Source organism: Protopterus annectens, chromosome 7.part0 (assembly GCF_019279795.1).
Source record: "Protopterus annectens isolate FY-2018-M chromosome 7.part0, PAN1.0, whole genome shotgun sequence".
Lineage (NCBI taxonomy): Eukaryota > Metazoa > Chordata > Ceratodontiformes > Protopteridae > Protopterus > Protopterus annectens.
Genome location: NC_056739.1, coordinates 729,398,267 through 729,423,233, shown reverse-complemented (window position 1 = coordinate 729,423,233; position 24,967 = coordinate 729,398,267).

The following is a 24,967-nucleotide window of genomic DNA, read 5'->3' as shown; positions in this document are numbered from 1 at the left end:
CTAACCACTGCTGTGTGAAGAGCAGCACTGTGCAAATGTGAGGTTTAAATATGAGCAAAGAGAAACAAGTTTTATGCTAACTACCAATCAGAGAAGCACACAATAAGCTTTCCACCAATAATCCCGAAGTCAGACAGGTTCAGTCAGCATACTTCTGCCACAAGGGTGCAGAAAAACACCTTCTTAATGTAGAATAGCTGGTTTGGAGTCCAAGTGTAACAATACCATACAAACTACCTACAACAGCCCTAGAACTAACAGATACAATGTAATACAGTGCAATTAACTGCTTAAAGCAGCAGCAGACAGTACATTTTTTAAACTGCTAAAGTACAATCACAGTATATAAGAGAAGTACAAAAAATAGAGCCCTTTTGTGCACTTCCCAGCTCAGACAGACCAGGTAAACACCTACTGTCATTAAACGAATAATTCTAGTACTCCTAATGCAAAAGTACAGCAAAGAAGTGTCCAGAGTGAAATGCTACCACAAACATAAAGATGCAGATACAGCAGTGTACGTTAAACAACTTGTAAGTGTGATTATTCAATAAAAGTATTTTGCTTTGTATAAAAGAACCCAGTGCCAGTCAATTGTACAGAATTTATAAAGACATTAAAAACAAATAAAACTGATAAATAAGCCATCCAGCCAATAAAACTACATGCATAAATCTCAAGTGTTTTCCCAACCTAAACAGACCAGACTACCTCCCAATACACTAGATGAAAATCACTGAGCTCTTAATGTAAAAACAAGTGCTTGCTAGAATGTAAAAATGCACTACTTTATCCAACAGCTAGTTGCATAATGAATTCAGAGCAAGTAAATCAGTAGAATGGACAAAATACACTTTTTCAATATAAGGACAAGGAAAGGCAAATAATTCAGGATATCAACAGCAGTGTAGAAAGGGAGGAGATTTATTAAGCTCAATTGACAGTAAGGGGTGGACAGCTCAAAATCACCATGTTACCAGGAAATCATCATTAGTGCTTTAGTTTAGGCAGGCTTGAAGTCTTTTCAGAAAAAGACAAAGGCCCAGAAATTCAATGTTGTAGTTAAGGCAATTCAGAGATATGCAGATTAACTGATAATGAAGTTTTGTCTCATTACTGCTAACGTGTCTCTGAATCACAAAATGCTGCATCACAGAAACATGGTCTTTCTACTGCCACCCTTAACATTAGCACTGGGATTACCACATGCATATGTATATCTATATCTATATCTATATCTATATCTATATCTATATCTATATCTATATCTATATCTGTATGTAGTTTTTTTTGTTGTTTCCACTGTTTGTTAAGCATTTGCTGGTATTTTTTTCACTGTTTTAAAGCTATCTGTCCTGCCTGCTCTGGTTTTCCCACCAAGCAATACTTAACTAACTGATCTGTTAACTATGTGAATTATTCTTTAGAGCCTCCTGGCTAATTTTCTGCTGTTTTAAACATTTTTTCAGTGTCTCACTGCTATTTTTCTGTTGTATTAAATATTCTCTAGTGTTTCCCACTGAAACTAGGGTAGTTAGTAGCTGTAGCATAGTCCTGGACCAGGCCTGCTGCTTCTGTAACTGCTTGCAGTGGTTTGTTCTGAGCACGTTTTCCACAGCATCTTGGATTGGAAGGGGCTTATCTGCACTTTTGTGAGAGAACTGTGTTTGATTGGCACCTGACTAGTAAGGGGAGGTTGATCTAGGGCTTGGAATAAGCATCCTCATTGGTCCTTTTGAATTTTGTTACAGTTTTTTTCAAGTTTTAGCTTCTGGTATTTAGGCCCTGCATATGACCAGATTTCTGTTTGTTTGCATGTCATGCAGCACTGTGCACTGCTGCAAAATTGTGCACCACAGCCAGACAGTTAAATTCAACAAATTTTCCCTTAGAACTCAGGCAGAAATATCCATTCACCGAGCTCCTCAGTGATTGTTTCTGAAAAGCCAGCTCTAATGACAACAGTCTTTAACCTAGCATTACAAACAGTTTGACTACCCTTGTTTCTCTTGCCAAGCATGTTAACTTGGGTCTCTTGAGGCAGTGCAACAATTGCCTCATGTACACCAACAGCCCTCTACTAGTAACTCACTCTATTACAAAGTCTGAGAGATGTATTTACACTAAGAGTCTAGAATCCATGATATCTCTCACTCAAAATAGTAGCAAGGAGAAGGTTGTCAACTCACCCACCACTACATATTCACATAGTACCACTACTCATACACATACCACTACTCATACATATAGTATGCATCAAAGATGTAAATCCACATATGCGGTGGTATCCTCAAAAATCTTACTGAAACAGCAGAGACCTCCAAAACAGAAGTCTGCAACAGCTAACACAGTCTCCACAGCACTTGTGATGCATAGCAACACCAGTGTCTCACCCACCAAGCCCATAAGGAGTAACACACAAAAATCAAGTTTTCTTGTCATTGGAAACTCAATAGTGAGACACACAGATGTCCCACTTACTTGGTTGGACAAGGAGAAAGTCACATTCAGCTGCCTGTCTGGTGCCAGGAGTTGCCAAATCACTCATGCACTCAGGTCTCTCAGCAACAAGTACCTTTATGACTTTGTCATAGTTCATGTTGGTGTGAATGACCTGAGATGTACCTCACTGGACTATATGAAGACAGACATGGTTGAGCTCTCTGAGTATGTGTCCCAGGCAGGTATGACCCTAGCTTTGAGCAGTATATTACCCTTGCCTCGAATAATGCCACAGTATAAACAAAACATGATTGATTTCAATAATTGGCTTAGTTTTTGGTGTCATTCCAAGGGGATCCAGTTCCTGGGAAGCCAAGGTCAACAAACCTCATGGATTTGCCAGAGAAGGTTTGCACCTGGCGCCTCTAGGCTTTTGGCTGCTGGCAAAGGCTCTTGCTGACCCCATAGTGTCTTCTTAGGTAATGTCTTGAAAACAACATTACTGACCTGAAATTAACCAATCAGAACAAAATAAGGGTCATGCTGCTAAATGTTAGGAACTTAAACCAAAAACTGCACTCTCTGGAAGCACTTCTATCACTAGAAGATGTAGATGTCTGTGCAGTCACAGAAGCCTGGTTTAAGGCCTCAGAGAGTAGCCCAGCCCTGCAAGGCTACAATGCCTTCCACACCTTTAAACTATAAAAATGAATGTGTGAAAACCAAAGGAGGTGGCGTTTTAATCTATATTGGAGATACATTCACCTCAAGTCTAGTTAGACTGGACAACTCCATGGAGTTACTCCAGGGTCAGGTTATGGTGGGTAAGATCACCATTCAAGTTCTAGCCAGTTATTGATCCCACTATATGGGTCATGGCACCCATGAAGCCTACTTAGCCAAACTGAAGACAATCCAAATTTTACTTAACATACTGGTTATGGGGTATTTCAATTATCTCACCATCAATTGGAAAATCTACTCTAGCCCAAACTTACTAGCACAAAAGTTCCTTGACTTTGTGAATTCAAATGCCCTGGATTAAACTCTCCATTCCCTGACAAGAGGAACAAACATTCTAGATCTGGTCCTCACCAACATGTCAAACAGGTACACTGCTGCAACTGTTAAATACTCATTAGTTAAAACAGACCTCAAATCAGTCACCTTCGAACTGACACTAACACCAGAACTCACAAAGGGTGAAATCAGACTAAAAACTTCACCAAGGAAATTTATACCATCCTAGGTGAAGGTATAAATGTATTCCAAGCCCCAACCCAAGCTGAAAGTGGTTGCTATGCCAAAGTTTACACTAAAGCCCTGTACAATCACTTGCATAAGTGTATAAACTCAGCTGTACCAGATAGAATCAAAGCCAGAGCCCCAAGTAAAATCAAGCTGCCATGGTGGACTTCCAGCATCAACAAACTCTACATTAAATGCAAAATGTTGCTGTCCAAGAAAACAAAGACAAGGACCCAACAATGGAAAAGCACCCTCCTCAGCCTTAGCAGACAAATAAGGCAACTTGTCAAATCCTGCAAGAGCTCTTTTGAAAGAAACCTAGCAAGTACTGCCAAGGATAACCATGAGGCCTTTTGCAGCTATGTACATAACCTAAAGGGTAGGAAGTAAGCATGTGCAGAACTGGTGGCCAATGGTATCACACACACTGACCCTACAGAGACAGCGAGCCTTCTAGCGGATAGGTTTGGCAAAAAATTCACTCCCTTATCCCCTCCTAACTTACAACAAATCCTCCCTTAAACATCCCCCCCACCTTACATATCTGAAGAACAAGTCCTCAAAGCCCCATCCAAGGCAAAGAGCATGGCCTCTATGGGGCCAGATGACATCTCAGGCTGTCTTCTAAACAGGCTAAAATATGAACTAGCATCACCACTAAGTACCTTTTTCAATCATAGCCTAACCACAGGCTTTGTTCTTGTAGAATGGAGAAGAGCTACAGTTATTCTCCTCCACAAAAGTGGCCTAGCAACAGACCCAAGAAATTACAGACCCATAAGCCTGACCAGCCTCATCTGTAAGGCTATGGAATGTATCATTATGGACCTAATAAATAAAGATATAGGTGACCTCCAAACCCTGGATCCTACCCAATTCGGCTTCATGACGGGCAGATCCTGCCTGTTAAATCTGGTGGATTTCTTTGAATTTGTGACCAAGGCCATTGATGAGGGCAGATTTGTGCACACAGCATACCTTGATGTGGCAAAGGCTTTCAACACAATCCCACATTCGGGCATTACTATTAAATTTAGCAAACTGAATGTAAACCCCTTCATTTTAAGATGTGTTGCTAAGTGACTCACAAACAGGCACACACTATCGAAGTGGGTGACTCCACATCAACCAGCAGACCTGTCACCAGTGGGGTGTGACAGGGTTCAGTGGTGGGACCCCTACTGTTTGGTATATACTTCTCAGAAGTTCAGGTCAAAACTAAAGGGTTGTGGCTAACCAAGTTTGCTGACGACTGCAATCTAGGTGCAATCATTGAATCCCCAAATAAAGTCAGTATATTCCAGGATGGTCTCACACAGACCAGCAACTGGTGTATTAGTCACGGTCTCAAATTGAATGCAAAGAAATGCATCATCATTCCCTTCAGCACAAACAATGTCCCTTCACACTATCAGTTCAATAACAATACATTAAGTACCCATGAAGTGGTAAGGGACCTAGGATCACAGGTTGACTGCAGCCTTAACTTCAACCAACACGTGTCTACCATTGTAAGGAAAGCTTTCCACATAATTCACTTGATTAGTAAAGGCATCGACAAAAGAGCAAAAGAAGTTATAACTCCCCTATACTCGGCATTTATCTGGCCCATAATTGAGTATAATGACCCATTGTTAAGTACCATACTAAGCACCTATAGCAATTAGAGAGATCTCAATGATTTCTAACAAAGAAGATCAAGGGCTTCCAGTATGTGCCTTTCATGGACTGACTAAAATCCCTGTTACTATATTCCATTTCATATAGACTTCTTCAGGGAAACTTATGCATGGCCTACAGAGTATACCAAGACCCAAACATAATGAATTTATTGCATATCCATAAATCAAATAGGTCTAGGGCTACCCATTCCAGGGACTTAAATATGGCCTGCGACTTAAATAGGACATGACGGAGGAACAAATGTATCTCCCAGTCACTGCCATGTCTTTGCAACAGGCTACCAATTCATCACTATATGCAGTCTTGGGTATCGACTAGTACCTACTATATGGTGTTATATTGGGTTGAAACGGCTAGGGTTAAAATGACCTCTGGGTGGCTAGGCTAGTAATCTCCTCTGATCCTATGACCCTATATATATATATATATATATATATATATATATATATATATATATATATATATATATATACATGTGTGTGTGTGGGTCTACTTCTTTTGACCTAACTTTCATTTGCCTGACACTCATTTGCCTGAGACCAAATGACTGAAATTTCATTTGCCTGACACTTCCTTTGCCCGACAAGTGTATTATTAGCAAGAAAATGGAATATGCCCCCTTCCCCACTGCAGTGCGATATTGTTAACATTTGATGTAATATTGCTTAGTAACCTAACTATATATTCTATCTCCAGGGTCGCACTACAGTGGGGAAGTGGGCATATTCCATTTTCTTGCTAATAATACTTGTCGGTCAAATTAAGTGTCAGGCAAATCAAGTGTCAGGCAAATGAAATTTCAGTCAAATGGGGTCAGGAAAATGAGTGTCAGGCAAATGAAAGTTAGGTCAAAAGAAGTAGACCCGTATGTGTGTATATATATATATATATATATATATATATATATATATATATATATATATATATATATATATATATATGGGTCCCTATCAGATCGCAAAAAGCCCATTTCACCAAGACCAAATCGCCGAAAACTCATTTCGCTGAAAACTCATTTCACCGAAAATGGTACAGGCAGTGTAAATGCCCTTTTCTCCACTGTAGTGCGACCCTTGAATTAGAATATATAAGTAGGGGAGCATAGCCCCCCACAATGGGGGGGTGGGGGGCATAGCTCCCAACCCAGCTTAGTTTTATACTGTCCAGTTCCTATTAAACAGGTACATTAGTAGTTTATAACAACATTAGGTGGGGGGCTATGCCCCCCCCACTTATATATACTAACTCCAGGGTCACACTATGGTGGGGAAAAGGGCATATACACTGCCTGTACTATTTTTGGTGAAATGAGTTTTCGACAAAATGAGTTTTCAGTGAAATGAGTTTTCGGCAATTTGGTCTCGGTGAAATGGGTTTTGGTGAAATGGGCTTTCGGCGATCTGATAGGAACCCATATATATATATATATATATATATATATATATATATATATATATATATATATATATATATATATATATATATATATATACACATACATACATGCATATGTACAGCCCCTCCAACAATGCTGCCCCCAATAGCACATGAACCAGCACTGATACCTAGCTGACGATACTGGTCAGCTTATGGAGCTGCCACAGTACTCAAACCATTCCTCCTGTTGAAATCAGCCACTTCTTAATGGGTATTACTATTGTTAAGTGGGCCACCAAAGGCTGTAGAAGTCAGAGCTTGCCTTAAATAATTACTAAAATGAATGGCATAGAGCTTTTGCATTAGGACCTCTATGAGGGCTGTACGATTACCAAGAGTCAAAGTGAAATGACCAGCAGGTAGGTGCTGTCATAGGTAGGCACATCTTCCAATGTACCATTTGAACTATTGGCAAAGATTTCTTCTGATTCCAATAACAACATAATACACTCACCAAAACACAGCAAAACCAAGGCAGAAGCAACTAAAAAATAAATACCAACTAGAGCTGCTGTAGATGTCTTTAGAAATACAAGTTTGCCAAAATAGAGAGGAAGAATGCCCAAAGATAGGATAAAACTATGAGGGGGATATTGGTTTACACCAACTTTATTCTAACAAAAACTAAAGTCCTGACATATTAACAGTTAAGTGCTTTAGTCAACACATATATCCCAAATGCTGAGTTCTTCAGAACGAAAAGAGGAAAAATGCCAGTGTTTCTTTATGCATTTCTACCCTTTTCACTGATACCCAAAGTATTAATGAAGATTCAGAAAAAATTATCAAAGATTATAGAATGTCCTCCTTTTGTCCCAAGCGAAGTTGATTCTCCATTTAATGGAATTGACTAAGAGCAATTGCCACAAGCTTCCCCACACTCTAGATCTGCTCACAAGGTCTCAGGGGTGACTGGAGCACCCCAGTTTAGAGTAATTGCTACTGGCAGCCTTGATGATTCTACAGTATCTTGATACCTTTTAGGCACTTGCTCCATGAGGATGTGCAGTAGGTTCTGAAGGAAACAAGAAAGCCTGCAACCAGAAACAGGTTTTGAAGGAAACAAGAAAGCCTGTAGCTAGAAAATGTTATGTTTACAAGTGGAAGAGGCTTTTTAGGTAGTGCTTAACCGATATCAAAGGGCACAGTACATGTTTACCCCTCTGGCTTTATAATATTTGTGTGTGCTCCTCAATGATGGCTTATCTTATGCATCTATCAGGATGCATGTTGTGGCCACCTCAGTTGCTCTGACCATGCATTCCCCCACTTTCATTCCTTTTTTGTGGTCAAACAGTTTATGAAAGGTGTGTTACACATGAGAACCCTTCAAAGGCAAATTCCTCCTCCTTGGAATCTCAGCTTGGGTCTTCAGAAATTGACCTTATCTCCTTTTAACCTGCTGCAGATTTAAAGTTCATCACTTGAAAAAAATGTTTTGTTTATTGCTCTGGCATCTGTAAAGGGAGTATCTGAGATGTAAGTTCTCACAGTGGGCCAACCATATCTCATGTTCCACAACAACAGGACTGTTTTATGTACTAATCCTTCCTTCATGCTAAAAGCTGTTTTTGAATTTACCCTGAATCAAGCAATCACCTAGTTTTTGGAACCCAAAAACAAGGAAATAGGATTCTGCATACCTTGGATGTGCACAGGCAGCTCAGGTACTACCTTGATCAAACTAAGCCCTTCAGGAAAATTTAACAGCAGTTTATTTCCAATTCTCAGGCTAAAAAGGGTTAACCTGTCTCTAAGCAAATGATTGCTTATTGGTTGCCCATTGATATTGTTTTTGTTACTGTCACCATGGCAAATCTATTCTATACAAGGTTGAGGCTCATTCCAAAGTCTTATCTCATTTTGATGACATAGAGGAAAGGAGTGGAGTCTAGAAGCATTCTAGAGGCAGCAACCTGGTCCTCAGTTCATGGTTTTACAAAGCACTACAAACTGGATTATTTCTCAAGTTCCAGAGCAGGCTTAGGGAGGACCATTTGCTAGGTGCTCCCAGATTCTTATCTTTCTTCTTTGCAAGTAAGGAAAGTTTTGGAAATCTACTAATATGCTTCTGAGGCAGTATGAATAATGATCATACAGTTGCATAAGCCCTACTTACCTGTAAGAGTAGATATTCAAATTTCACACTGCATCAGTAGTAGCATCCACCTACCATCCATCCCCCTTATTTTGTTTATTATTTGATAGTATCTAACCCTGTTGTGTTGCTGGTTGACTTTAGTTGCCTGCATTTGTGTATTATGGCTGAGAATTGGCTGGTTTCAGGCAATTCCTGCTTCTGGTCTTTCTTGGTTCTTCCTACTGTTTACTAAAAGCCTGAATAACTGACTTCCTGTGATAGTGGTTAGGCTTCCTCTGGTAAGAGGGGTTTAACCAATCCCCTGTCACAGAGAGTCAGCAGAGGATATTCTGGGCTGTGGAAAGTTGGCTGGCACAGAACCGATATGCCACTGAGGCAGTGTGAAATTCGAACATCTACTGTCGCAGGTAAGTAGGACTTGCACAACTCTACTTTTATTAGTTTACGACCATTTCTGCAATAGGCACAGTGCTGAAACTGACTATTTCAAGCATGTTTTCCTGAGATGCGTTAAAAAGAATGTCTTTTTATCAAAGCATACAATGTTTATTATTTATTTGTTCAATTAACTATAATCAACATTTTACCCTTTCAGTATAATGGTGTCAACATTCCAATTTTAATTTTATAATTAAATTTATTAAAAAAATGCTTAGAATGAAACTTAGCATACTAACATTTGTACAATTGTAATACAATGTACTTATATTTGTATTTCCCCCAATATTGCTGTTTTTTTCTGGTTAATTTATTTATTTTTGTTACTTGCCGTTGCCACAAATCTATTTGCTGTGTACTTGCTGAGGTAGAGTTATGTTGCAGAAGTAGGAAGACGAAATGTTTTACTGAACTTATCATTCTTGATTGTTGGCAAGAAGGTAGTAGCAGTAGTTCTGAATAGAGAAAAAAATAATCTCATAATTAGTTTTGTTTTTGGCACTGACTAAATTTTTGAGTTATGTCACATCAGTTAGTACCATTCAATGAGAATGTGTCTACAGGAATTGTAGGGTGTGTTTATAGTATATTTCCTTTGCAAAAAGGAAAGTCTGTACTTACTGTTGACAGCTATTGATACTATCTTGGAAGCAATGTGGTGAAAGGAAATACTGATGCTATTTAAAAAAACACTGCTACTGCATGCAAAGGTCATTGTGTAAACCAATTCAAGTGCAACTTAGACAATTGGATGGGGAACAGGAAATTCATCCCTGGTTTGGTGGCTGTGTCTCTAATGGGCACAGGTAGTCTGTAAATGACTCACCTCCCAGGCCCCTGCTTACATTTGTCTAGGGTACCAGAAATTGTCAGATATTTGGAATGCATAGCTACACTTAAAAAAGCCCTTGTGGCCTAGTAAACACCTGTGAACCTAATGCCACATAGTTGTGAACAATTTAAAAAAGCGCCAGTCTTCATCATAGCTCAGATGCAGTTGTGAAAAAGGTTTTGGTAGCTAGAACATTTTTAAAAAGTAAAGCTGTGCATAATAGTGATGGCCCTTGCACAATTGTTTCCAGAAGATTTATGGCTGCTGCCATGACTTCCTAATACAAAATCTCTTAAGCAAAGTGTACAAAGAATTGGAATGCTGAAGTATCATTGTACTGCAAGTACTTTAAATGATATAAATGAATTGTAGGAAAGTCACCTTCCATTGAAATATGAAACATTTATTGTAAAGTATTACTGCATGTCTTGTAAGAAAAGTTTGTTGAGCATTACTTCTGCAAATATTCATAATCTATTTACATTACAATGTATACTGGTAGACGGTACTTTTCCTTTGCAAACAGAAAGAATGGAACAAGTTTATACAGTACACAGCATTGTAGGGGATGGCATGGACAGTAGAATCATACTATTTGTGTCTGCTCTCCTACCTCCTACCTTCAAAATAGAGGACATACAATGCTTCCTGCAAAGGTTTTCTTGATGTCTGTGATTCCCTTTCAGAAGTTCTTTTTCCCAAAGTGATTATCAGTGACTTTGACAAAGGATGCATAAATAGCATTAGTTAAAATCTTTCCTGATCATTACGTAAAGGTGTTATTTTTGGCAGATTCTGGTGACAGATAAAAAGACTGTCTTTAGCAACTCTCTTTGGCAATGATATTCATTTTACATTACTGTGCAAGCAACTATCAGCTTTAACATTTGTATCACCAGATAAAGTCATGGAGACATTTACTTTGATAAAAGAAAATATGCCTAAAGAAGCAATCCTACTATGTGATTTCACCGACAGCTGCATCAGCGGAAGAATTTGTAGGTATGCTACTCAAAATCCTGCACAATGCAGACTGTCACCTCTATTTGATATCTGTTAAATGTAAAATACTGTAATAAAAAGATCAATACACAGGAGGTTCAGGTTCAGGTTCTTTACTAGTGTACACCAGGAGGCAAAAAATGTACAAGTACAGAATTTTGTCTGAATGAAACAGGAAAAACACAACTTTTATAGTATTTCTAACTAGTATTAACCCACCAGGCTGACGTAGTCAGACACAAGGGGTTTTACATCACTTTAGCTTACAATATTCTATTCATCTAAAATGCTGACACTACATTTTGCTTAAAAAGTTTTTCTGGTAAACAACGTGGCCTTGCTAGTCACCTGGTTAGTTACAATACCCTTTTACAAAAGTTTCCACTCAAGGTTCTAAGTTAATTTGAACATAATAGTAGATACAGTTCTCAGTACATTTCTCTTGTTACATGTTATCACTTCTTCCTTGCAGCCGGTGCGTTATCTAGCAACATATACAAGGTTAATTGCTCAAGCAGGAAAGAGCAGATGATTCTCATTATTTCACACATTTAATTTCCTGACCCAGCAGATAATCACTTGTGAGAAGCATAAACATTAATTCTTGCTGAGGTAGCAGCTGCTGGGGTCAGAGGCCAACTTGCAAAAAGGCACACTGCAGTTTCCAAAAGCTTCTTGCAGTTTCATATGAATTAATTTTTCTTGTCATAACATTAATAGAATAAAATGTATTATATCTTTCTTATTTCTTAATAAGCACTAAACATATACATTAATACATATTTTTCTAACATTTTCCCCCTGTTAATACTTTTTATTCTATTCTCAGAAGTGAAAACAGCCTTATTTCTTCTCCTAACCTCTTCCACTTAGGATTTGCAGTTAATAGAGTCATTTAGTTTAGACTTCAAGGAGAATTTCATTTGGAACCAATTCCTCAAGTTCAATGTCTTGATACAAGGTTTCAGAGACAGACATATCTATAAAATCTTTAATTAATCGTTTCATGCAGGGGATTCCCCAACAAACACATTCTCCTATTAGGAGTAAACCCACACAAATGGCAATCAGAATATCCATTAGGATGGAACCCCACCCCCAAACAGATTTTGGAAAAAATCCGTCAAAGGGTTTGGGCCTGGTTTGGTCATGGCCGACACTTGCTGAATCACCTCCAGATGGTTATTAATTTCATGCTTATTATCTGGAATATATGCACAGCATTCTTCTTTGATAAGCGAGCATGTACCACCTCTCGCCGCTAAGGTGAAGTCAAGAGCCATCCGATTTTGCAACACAACAGTTCTCATGGCATTCAGTTCATCAGTCACTAATTCAAGAGCAGAAAAAGTTGCATTACTCATTACTTTGAGAAGTTTCGACAATTTTCTCAGCTCCCAAATCGATTTGACTGCACCATACGCTGGGAGTATACCTGCCCAAGATATAACACTGTCACTCAAGTCCATATGAGTCAATTTGTCTTTGTCCTTCATGGAATTATGATCTTTCCAACCTGCTTCAACTCGCTCTACTGGATTCACAGGTTTCTCGATTGGATCTTTGGTTTTCTTGGAAACATCTCTCACGTTCCGTATTTTACCCAGAGGTAATTCCGCAGTGTGTCGTATGGCCGGAACCAGGTAGCCCAAAAAACAACTGCCGGACCAATTCTCAGGTAGCCATTTTTATGCATTTTTTCCACACACAAAATAACAGTTTTCAACTTTAGTGCTAATACGCACTAGCCCTGCATGAAACATTTTCTTATCTATGATTGACAATTGTTTAATCAAAACAGGATTTCTTTGTACTTCATTTAATGTAGTTTTCATTGAGCTCAAATATGAATCATAGTTAGTATTGCAAACAGTACCCCCACGTTTAGTCTTAATATAACATTTATAAGATATTGTTATCTTACAGTTACTCCAGCCCACCTGGAGAGTATCATTCTTGAAAAAACACACAATCCCCTTTTGTGTAACAGGTAAATACAATGCTATTTTATCCTGTGATCTCACAGTTCCTGTGTCAAAAAGCAAATTCTCCCAAGTCTCATTGATCCCTGAAGGAACAGCGGACATTAGCAGTCCTCCATATGCTGTTGGTATAGCTGTACAAACCCAGCAGTTTGAAATGTTCATAGTCTCAGCATATACACATTTAATTGCTAGCTATGTGTTAAAGTTTGGATGCCAGTCTATGGATGTCTCATCACGTTTATCCAGTTTTACTTGCGTGGTTGAAGAAAGGAAGAACCACAACAAAAAGAAAATCATCACAAGTACAGTTAACAAGTGTATGCTCAATAATATGATTATGCAACATTTTTGAGGTTGGTCTGCATTCTTATCTTTGGCCATTTTGTTCTTGTTGCGTAACAGTTGCAATGTTTTTATCAAGTTGAAAGTTCTTTACCGGTTTACAGTGCATCAAATGGATCCAAGATGACCTTTCGGTGATTTTGACTGCAGTAGGCGTGGCCAGCAGTACCTGGTACGGTCCTTCCCAGTTCGGGCTTGCCCAAGTCTTCATCTTTGTTACCTTCACCCAGATCCAGGACCACGGGGCTAGAATTGCTTCCAATGGTCTGGTCTGTTCTTTATCTGAAAAAGAGTTAAACTGCAAGAGAGATTTATTTGTTAACAGTTTCCTCATATAACTAGCTAGTGAACTATCAGCCTCCTGGTCTGCAGGCATGAGAGCTTTTCACTGAGGTACATAATATGCCCTCCCAAACACCATTTCAAAAGGAGTTAAACCCTTTGCATTTGGAACTGTTCGCATACTCAGCAGCACCAGAGGCAGACAGTGCACTCAGTTCTTTTGGGTTTCATTGACTAACTTTCTAAGTTTGCTCTTGAGGACTCCATTGTGCCTCTCCACCAGTCCTGCAGAGTGAGGGTGATAAGCACAATGGTTCTTAAGGGAAATCCCAAAGAAGTGTCCCAATTGCTGTATGGTCTGATTCACAAAATGTGTACCATTGTCACTATAGATCCTTTCTGGTATACCAAATCTAGGGATAATCTCCTTTATGAGAGCTTTTGCCACTGTTGTTGCATCCTGGTTTTTAGTCGGAAAGGCTTCCACCCATTTGGAAAACATATCTACAATGACAAGGCAGTACTTTTTGTTATCACATTTGTTCAGTTCTATAAAATCCATACAAATAGTATGGAACGGATATGGCGGTGTAGGAAAACGTCCTTGTTTAGGTTTAAATACCCCTTGTGCATGAGGTTTGTTACAAATATGACATGGCGCACAAAATGTTTTTGTGTAATTTGTGAATCCATATGTTTGGAATATTCAGTTTACTAACTGTACCATCCCCCCTGTTGAGACATGGCACTGCCCATGGCTCAACAAAGCTGCATATCTAAACAAATTAGACGGCAAAATTGTTTTTTTCTCTTTGGAGATGTACAGCCCGTTTTCAAGGATTGCTCCTCGTTTTTCCCATTTTTGTTTCTCTGTTTTTGTAGTAAGCGTCTGCATTGTTTTTAACATTTCTAGGTCTAAAATTTCAGAGGGTTGTAATTCCTCGTCTAAAAGTAAAGTTTCTGAGTCGCAGCTGCATCAGCTCTCGCATTACCTTTTGAAATTCTGTCCTGCTAATTCGTATGAGCTACACATTTGCAAATAGCTACTTTAGTAGGTAACTGAATAGATTCTAACAATTCTAAAATAAATTGCGCATGATTAATTGGTTTACCACTAGATGTTATTATCCCTCTATTTTTCCACTGCTGTGCAAAAACATGTACAGTAGAAAAAGCATACTGACTGTCAGTACATATGTTTACACATTTGTTTTTTGCTAAGGTACAAGCTCGTGTTAAGGCAATCAATTCTGCTGCTTGTGCAGACAAGTTATGTGGTAAGGACTGGGCTTCTAAGGTTTCAGTGTCTGTAACTATTGCATACCCCACTAGATTTTTCCCTGTAGGGCCCCTTCTGCATGAGCCGTCCACGTAATATGTCACCTCAGCCTTATCCAAGGGAATATCTGTGAGATCTTGTCTGGGTAATGTTTTCTGCTCAATTTCCTGCAGGCAACTGTGTGGTGTGCCATCCGCAGGAGTTGGGAGCAAAGTTGATGGATTTAATGTCATGCATCATTCAATTGTCATATGAGGTTGGCTCAACAGTATAGTCATACAGGAAAGGTGTCTAGCAGGAGAAAGATAAGCTACCTTTTCTTGCAGTAAAATTATCACAACCGCTTGAGGCACTCTCAATGTGAGAGTGTGGAATAACACCACTGAGGCTGAAGCCTGTACTGCCATTGCAGCTGCAACCACTGCTTGCACACAGTGGGGAAAGGATCACACCACTGGGTCTAACTGTGATGAATAGAAAGCTATGGGGCGTTGCTTATCCCCATGTTGTTGTGTCAACACTGATGTCATATATCCTTGCTTACAGTCTACAGTTTGAAAGAAACGTTTATGATAGTTTGGTAGTCCTAAGACTAATGAAGAAGCTATCAATTGCTTCAACCTGCAGAAAGCTATTTCTGCTTCAGGTGTCCATTGTAATAAATCCTGTGCTGCCATCGGCTTTTTGTATATGAGGTCGGTCAGTGGAGCAGATTCCAAAGCATAATTTGGTATCCAACTCCGGCAGAAGTTAGTTGTTCCCAGGAAGGACATAATTTCCTTCTTGGTCGCTGGTTTGGGTGCTTGTAAAATCACTTTTTTTCTATCCTCATCTAGTATTCTACCTTCTTTGGATATTACATATCCTAGGTATCTAACTTGTTTTCTCCAAAGCTGTAGTTTGCTTTTGTTTACTTTGTGTCCCTGTGTTGCTAAGAATTGTAACAGTGCTATGGTATCCTCCCTGCATTGCTGCTGGGTGGGGGCTGCTAGCAAGATGTCGTCTACATAAAGTAGAATTTGACTACCCCCCGGTGGGGTGAATCCCGTCAAATTACTAGCCATTTCTTGTGCGAATATTGTTGGACTCTCACAATATCCCTGTGGTAGTCGAGTATAGGTATACCTTTTCCCCTGAAATGTAAATGCAAACCAATATTGGCTATCAGGATGTATAGGTATTGAAAAAAAAAAGCATTGCTGATATCTACCACAGAGAAATATTTCTGGTGAGGTTTCAAATCATTTAACAAAGTGTGTGGATCTGGCACCGTAGGTGCTTTAGGTATTATTGCATTATTTACAGCTTGTAAGTCCTGAACCATACGCCATTCCCCATTTGCCTTTTTAACAGGAAATAGGGGTGTATTACATGGTGAATCAGGAGATTCTACCAGTACTCCTTCTTTAAGTAATGCTGCTATTATAGGTTTGATTCCTATCTCTGCATCCTTTCTCAAAGGATATTGTCTCTTATGTGGTCTGAATGCTGACTTTGGTGTAATAGTAACTGGTCCTGCTGTTCGAATAAGTCCTAGATCTGACTTGCCTGTTGACCAAAGAATCTTTGGTATGTTAAATAAGGCTTTCTCCTCTTCTTCTAATAAGAATGCTAATCAGCTGTCCTCACTAGACTGCAAGTGTACAGCTGGGTGTGCCTGTGTTAACCAATTCAGTTTTTGTTTCTGTATTCCCTGCTCTGATAATTCTAAATCAGTTTGTTTCTCCCATCTCGTTACCTTTTCTCCTAGGTCTGCCCATTTTACATTTTTGTTCTTAGTTAAACTGACATGTGGTAATCGATTAGATTTGTATAGTGCAAGGAATTCTTGAGGTAATGTACAGCTAACAACACTGTTTCCCTCAGTATCCCAGTACAGATTACGTAACACTAATCTGTTTGCACGATTTCTGAACAATTCTTGCTCATATTCCTTATCAGGTCCTGGTGTACTACAGTAATACAGAGTGCAATGCAACAAATGCTGTCTGTCAGTGTCAAGGGAGGGGGATTTACTGATGGCTACATTCATCAGTTCCTTGGTCACTGCCCCTGGACCAGTCGTAACTAAGTCCTGGCTGTACCAGTAAAAAGTTTCACCCTCCGATCGCACCACAAAAGTATCCATTTGCCGCTGTGCCTCCATACCCTGCATAGTCGGAACTACTGCTATGCCAAATATCTGCATAAGGTCCCTATCTAATAGGTTCACTGGACATTTTACAGAAACAACAATTTTACTCCTTTGAGTCATCCCTGAAACAGGGTCAGTTATTGCTATATCATGGGAAAGTGGTTCCCGGTATAGCTGTCCATTTGCAGCTTTCACTAATATATAATCAGGTAATTCTGAATGTTCCGGTAACTTGGAGGGGTGTATCAGAGTCCGTGATGCTCCTGAATCACACAGGAATTTAACTTCCTTCCCCTCCACCAGAAGTGTAACTTCCGGTTTTGTGTCTGCTAGGTAGAGCTCTAGGCTCAATCATGCTAAATCTAAAATCTCATTTTCTTCATCCTCCATGTCTACTTGCACTTCCTCTACTCCTTCTATCACATTTACATTTGTTCTTTCTTTATTGTCTTTTCCCGATGATTTCTGACTCTCGTATGGTGTATCTTCACCATCATATAGTCAGTCCTCATCTCCCTTATCGTCTGTGGTTACCTTCTTATTTTGTTTGCAATCCCTAGCTAGATTTCCTTTCATCCCACACTTAAAGCATTCACCTCTCTTTTTCCTTTCTTCAAAGTCCTCTGACCATTTGTCAGACTGTTTATTTCCCTGTGCATTTTTCTTACCCTTTTTACCAGACTGTAATACATAAACTTCAGCTCCGTCTTCAGCAGTGAAGACTTGCGCTTTCTTTTTCTTTTTGCTATTAAAATGTCTTTCAGCATGTCTAGCATATTCAAGTAAGGCTTGTAACCTACTTGTTCGATGATCTATCATATGCTTCATAATGACGCTACTAATAGGTGCAATGCAACCTTTTAAAAATGCATTTTTCAATTGTTGTTCATACGGGGAATCATTTGTCTGATTTTCGGGAACTGTCATACCACTATGGTTATTAAAACATTCTAATAATCTGGCATAGTACCCATCTACTGTTTCATTTTCTTGCTGCATGCATTGATTAATACAAGTCCAGTCTGCTCTAGGTTTCCATTTCTCAGAGATTCGGTCTGTAAGGCCTTTTACTCTATTGTCAAGTTCTGCGTCACTATGTGGGAGTGGCTTAAATTCTGCATTACGAGGATTCCAGGTGCCACTAATCATGTGCCAATCTGGACCTACAATTTGTCTAACTACTTTTTCTACTTCTTCCCTATTTAAGTGGTAACTTAACCTCATGCCTTGTAAATCTTCTAGGAATTTTGTAAAATTAACTTTTGGATGGGGAATTCCCTCAGTAGCCTTCCGGATATCCTCCGGTGTCCACGGCCTTTATACCAAGAGGGTTAGGTCCTGTCCAACCTGTCCTGCCTGAGGATTTGGTACCTCTATAAGTGGACATATTTCTTCCTCACTCTCAGCTTGTAAATTTCTCTCCATTTGATACGATTCTATGTCCCCCTGTGTTTTACGTGTTCGGGATCTAGTTTCAATGGGATCTCTAACAAACGATTTCGGTTTCACTGAGACATCAGGATACCACGGAGGTGGACCAGCTTGTCCACCCACTTCATATCCTGAAAAAGGGAGTGGGGGGAGAGGAGGAGCCATTGCTACTACTATATTATTATCTTCTTTGTCTAAAAACAATGCATTTGAATTATTACTTTTTTGTTCCCTACGGTTTACTTCCTCAATCCACCTGTGTGCCTGAGGAATGCCTAATTGTCGTTGTTTTCTTGCCTGACCTTTTGTATCACTTTTAAGCTATTTAAGAAGTTTAACAAGTGGGGATTTGTCTAATTTTCCATCAAATTCATATTTGTTAACCCATTTTGCATAATATCTAACATTATCTGCACATTGTAGTTGCATATATTTTGCGTCTTCGGTTAGGGGCGGGTCTCGCGATGTTTTAGTGCACTGATTTCCCATGTTAATAAATGTTACATAACCCTTTTACCACGTGGTACCACAACTTCAGTTCCTTTCACAGTTTATCTAGAATAACTGCCTACCTTATTCTGTTACCCTGATCTGTGACCAAATAAACAGTAATTTTTCTTGTCCCTGATCTGTATGACAAATCTGACAAAAAAAACAACATTTACTGTAACCTAGTCCCTGATCTAAAACAGAAAAAAAGGCAAAAAGTCTCCCTACCTGAGCCTCCGGTATTGAGCAGTCACGGTTCGAAGTGGAGATCCGCTCTTCAGCCACAGATCAGAAAGTGGCCAGCTTCTTTAAATGACAATTCAGTCAGAGGTCTTTTCACTCAAGAAGAACCATTTCGGTATCTTCTACTGCATGCAGACTTCGACCACCGCTACGCTCTGATCCGCAGCTTCTGAGGGATTCCGGTATGCAAAGGACCAATCTGTTAAATGAAAAATACTTTAATAAAAAGATCAATACACAGGAGGTTCAGGTACAGGTTCTTTACTAGTGTACACCAGGAGGCAAAAAACATACAAGTACAGAATTTTGTCTGAATGAAACAGGAAGAACACAACTTTTATAGTATTTCTTACTAGTATTAACCCACCAAGCTGACGTAGTCAGTCACAAGGGGTTTTACATCACTTTAGCTTACAATATTCTATTCATCTAAAATGCTGATACTGCATTTTGCTTAAAAAGTTTTTCTGGTAAACAACGTGGCCTTGCTAGCTACCTGGTTAGTTACAATACCCTTTTACAAAAGTTTCCACTCAAGGTTCTAAGTTAATTTGAACATAATAGTAGATACAGTTCTCAATACATTTCTGTGTTATCACTTCTTCCTTGCAGCCAGTGCGTTATCTAGCAACAAGGTTGATTGCTCAAGCAGGAAAGAGCAGAAGATTCTCATTATTTCACACATTTAATTTCCTGACCCAGCAGATAATCACTTGTGAGAAGCATAAACATTAATTCTTGCTGAGCTAGCAGCTGCTGGGGTCAGAGGCCAACTTGCAAAAAGGCACACTGCAGTTTCCAAAAGCTTCTTACAGTTTCATATGAATTCATTTTTCTTGTCATAACATTAATAGAATAAAATGCATTATATCTTTCTTATTTCTTAATAAGCACTAAACATATACATTAATACATATTTTTCTAACAATATCACATTTTAATACTTGCACATTCGGATGTCCTAGAACACGCATTGCAGTTGAAGGTTAGCATCACCAGCTAAGAAGTCTGCTAGGAAGAAGATTTATAAATTTTGCTGATCTACTAAGGACTATTCACTTGTGACAAAATCACCTGAGTGATGCTCACCACAGAGGAGTTTCCTACATAACTTCTTCATCTAAGAGAAGAAGACTAATAACTGAAGAATTAAACTTTATTAGGGTATTTGAGAGAGAGAGAAAGGATGAATTCACACCATGATGACTAACTGAATATCTTTAATGCAAAAAACATCCTGCTGTACTGTACTGAGGTACTTAAATTATTCACATCAAGTGCAAAAGAATATGTACAAGCACTTGAAATATATCCCACAATTAAAAAAAAAAAAAAAAAACAATGGACAGACATCCGAAATGCATTTTCAACTGTCAAAGTCCACTGGTGAACTTCTTACACTGCATGAAAAACAGAAGCAAATTGCTTTACATGTTGAATTATGAATTTGACAATCAAAAATCCATTTTTGTTTTAAAAACAATTGAATATTGTTGTCTTCAACATTACTAGGTCAATAATGCACATTTCAAAATTACGTAAGTCACTAAAATGATAGTAAACTCTTTCATCTGCAGAAGGTATTAATTTACTGAACATTGTCTTAATATGTATATGTATAAAAAACTTGTTGTTGTGTCTTTCAGCTTATCCCAGTTAGGGGTCGCCACAGCAGAACTCCGGTCTGCTAATGTTTGGTAGGGGATTTTTACGTGCCGAATTACCAGCCCTGACGCACAACCTTCAATGAAGGCATGCCCATTCACGCATGCCTCCACACAGAAGATGCTCTAGCTGAGATTCAAATGCGACAACATCTTGCTGTGAGGCGACAACGCTACCACAGCACCACTACCGCGGATCCTATGTATAAAAAACTACTACAAGAAATAATGGAATTACATAGATTAAGCATGCACCAACTTTGCATGTTTAAAGCATAGCAAAGTGACAGATGTGCAGGGCCTCAAAGCTAAATACCGACGCAAATAAAGCAGTAATGCAACTAGAGGAACAAGTAGGTAAAGCACTTAATGAAAGAGGTTATGACTCTTGTTCCAGGTTAAAAAGAAACAGGTGATGGTTGAATATTACTACTGCAAAATCCATATATTCTGATACAGAGAAAAGAAGTTCAAATTCTGAAGGAAGACTGAAACAGAAAAATGATCACATTAGCATTATGTTAAAGTACCACAGACATATTTCTGCAGTACAGTGTATAGTAAGAAACAATGTGATTTCATAATCTAAACAGCATAATACTGACATGAAAAATATCGACACCAAAAATATTTAAACTCAGAAATATCCACAAAATCTAACCACATCCAAAACTAATGTTTTTGTGGAAGGGAAAACCGCCTGAACCTCCCCTCCCCACACACACACACACACACACACACACACACACACACACACACACACACACACACACACACACACACACACACAAATTCCCTTCACATGGTTGAAGTTATAAAACTTTGAACTGCAAATGGTCAAGACCATAAGATTTAAGTTTTGAAACTTTGAATGTTTTGAATGGAGATCTCTGTACAGTGAGGAACGTGAAATGTATCGTCTTCTTCACTGTAGTGCCATCTCGGAGTAGGTATATTTATTTATCAAGGGATGTGGGGGATGTATGTTCTGAAGAGTAACGTCAGACAGTGTGCAGAAGATGCTGACAGATTTCAACAGTTTGGGATTCGATATTACAGTGTCGATGTTAAGCATGTCTTCAGAATTCCCAATCAAAGGTGTGTCAACACTGGTTGTAGCTGATTGTCACTGTTGAGGTGACACACTCACCATGTGTAAAAATGAGAAAAAGCGGTTGTGGGTGGATGGATATAAAATTAACTAGCATTTCGGTGTGATCAAATGAACTTTTATTCCCCTGTGCAGATGGAAAAGCAACATAAATGGATTTAACTTATATAGGCTTCATTTCAAGTATACAAACATTTTAAAGTTTAAATCAGTCTGTTATACTTAGGATGTCAGTTACAACTTATTCTTAATTAAATATAACCTAAGAGTTTTATGAAATTAATGGATCACTGTATCATATATATTGGCTTAACTAAAACATGATGTTTAACTAGAAATGTGTTGATTTTTAAATGTAAGTATACAGGCATGGCTGCAGTTCGCCAGATGACAATGTATATGATGGATACTACAATACAATGAAATGATCATTTATCCAAATCATCAAAAGCATGCTATGCATTGAAAGACATCCCCTCATTGGGTTGCAGTTCTGATAAATGTGAACTTTTGATGGGTTTGACCAAGTCTCACCACCTCTAAGCAGCATGTCTTTTCAAAAGGTCACTTAAATTGATAGAAAAAGATGAGGGCTCAGATCACATCATCATATGTAAGGACTGTCATGAGTCAGACAGCCCAAGATTACTCTTTTATTGTAAACATTGTATTACAAAACAATTTTACAGTTTGATCAAGGTTCAAAGCACTCCATTTACTATCTCTTTGTCCATGAACACCTTCACAAGCCACATCAATGTTCTATTTATTAGAACCATTGCACATTGTAAGACTCAGGTATGGGTAAGCACTCACCATACCTAGCAATTCTGAGGAATTTGTTGGGGAAGAATATTTATCCTGAAATAAATAGGAAACCTTTTTAGATGACCATTAACAGAAACAGGTATGTAGAAGAAATATGGCATATAACCTGAGAGAAAAATGGCTTCACTCCTCAGTATGCCAGTCACTAAAGTCTTTAGGAGTATATCAGATAAAATTCAACCAGTAAATCTTTACAAATGTATTTATTTCATTGACTTTTGATTACCAGGAAATTCTGACTGGATAGAAGCTCATTTTCAGTGGAGGACCAGGGAGAAATGCTCCAAATTATTACAAAACATTTTCAGAACATTAATTTTACAATCTTCAAAAATAAAATAAAAAGCATCTGCAGTTTCAATAATTATAACAAATTAGACATAATATAAAACATACAAATCTATATAGGGTATATGACAATCATTTAATATTTAGAGACATTTTAGACAGTTTGTAGAGAAATTAAAGGAAGGTTAGCCTAATGCAAATAGGAATTGCAATATGAAGTGAGGGGAAAAACATGCTTATGGCATATTTAGAGAGAATGTCAGGGAAAGGAATTAGCAGAAAGGAAATACGTGCAGAAGGGAGAGTAAGAATGTATAAGGAATGAAAAGGTACTTTCAATTCAGAAAGGATACAAATGACACCTTTTATAGTACTATAAAATAAACAAATATTCTGAACTCAGAAAGGAATAAAAATATATCAGGATAAATTGCATTTTCTGCACTGAGAACAATAATAATGTGGCATAATCGTGTTAGCTTTATATTAAATTTTAGTAAGTGATAAGTATACATATTCAAATGTGAATTTCAAGTTTATTAGAGCTTTAGCTTGATATTCTGTTCTTTCTGGACACTTGCTTATCCAGAAACACCAGGCAGTAGAATTGCTATGCAAGTGCTGTCCTATATTTTGGTCTCCAGGGAAGAAATAAATGTGCTGCATTCTTGAAGGAGTTGTGATATTATTTTGTTATGATTCATTAAATGATCGATCTAGTATTGGTAATAGCATCTGATTTAGAGAGCAATGGCAAACATGACTTTACTAGGAGGATAAGAGCTTTAATTATATACTAAAACTGATGCAAAGGCATGTGAAATGAGAGCACCATTGTGTTAATTTTTTGAAAGACAGATGGTTGCAACAGCTGTGTTGATGAATACAATCCTGTTTCTTCTTCTTCACAAAAAATATTTTTACAGAAAGTGTGTCATTACTGGATCATTTGTTTTTTCCTTACTCTTATAATTTCTAACAAGAGAAATATATCAATTGTATCTATGCAAGTGTGTATTAATGCTTAAGGATATTAATTAGAAATTTGACCTTTCCTCTTGCTCTAGTACCAAACATCCATTTAATGGTCAACTTACTCTATGTTTATAATGCCTTGTTACAGCTAAGTCAGAAGTAAATTGTGTAAATGTTATTACAGCATACAATGACACCTGGGCTGGAATTCAAAAAGGCAGTGGGTGCAGTCTTGGCCAGCCGGTGACTGTTTTCCTTAATTGTGAGGCTCAAAGGCCTGAAGCTTGAAGCTCATTAATAATGAAGAGTGAGGGAAATCATTGCAGGAAGATAAGGTTATTAAATCCATCTCTCGCAGCTTCTGCAGGATTTATGGAAACAGCACATAGTACTGAGGTGTGGCCTTGTCTCAGTGAGGCTCTGTGTGAGCACTTGCCCAAAGTAGCATCAAGAAGGATAACTCATTTGGAAGTCTTAAATGGCTATTATAGAAGGGTGCTCATCGATTTATTTGCCAAATTAAAGAGTGGAAGTGGAAACATAGGAGAGTGAAGAAAAGGATAAGCAAGCAGAGGGTAGAATATAAGCTAAAATCCCAATAAATGAGCAGGATGGAGGTGGGGAAGGTGTCCCTTTGACATAAACATAGAAGAAAGATGACTGACAGGGAGGTGATGAAACAATGGAGAAGGAGACTTCATACAAACAGAGGGAAACAATGGTTATGGGGAGG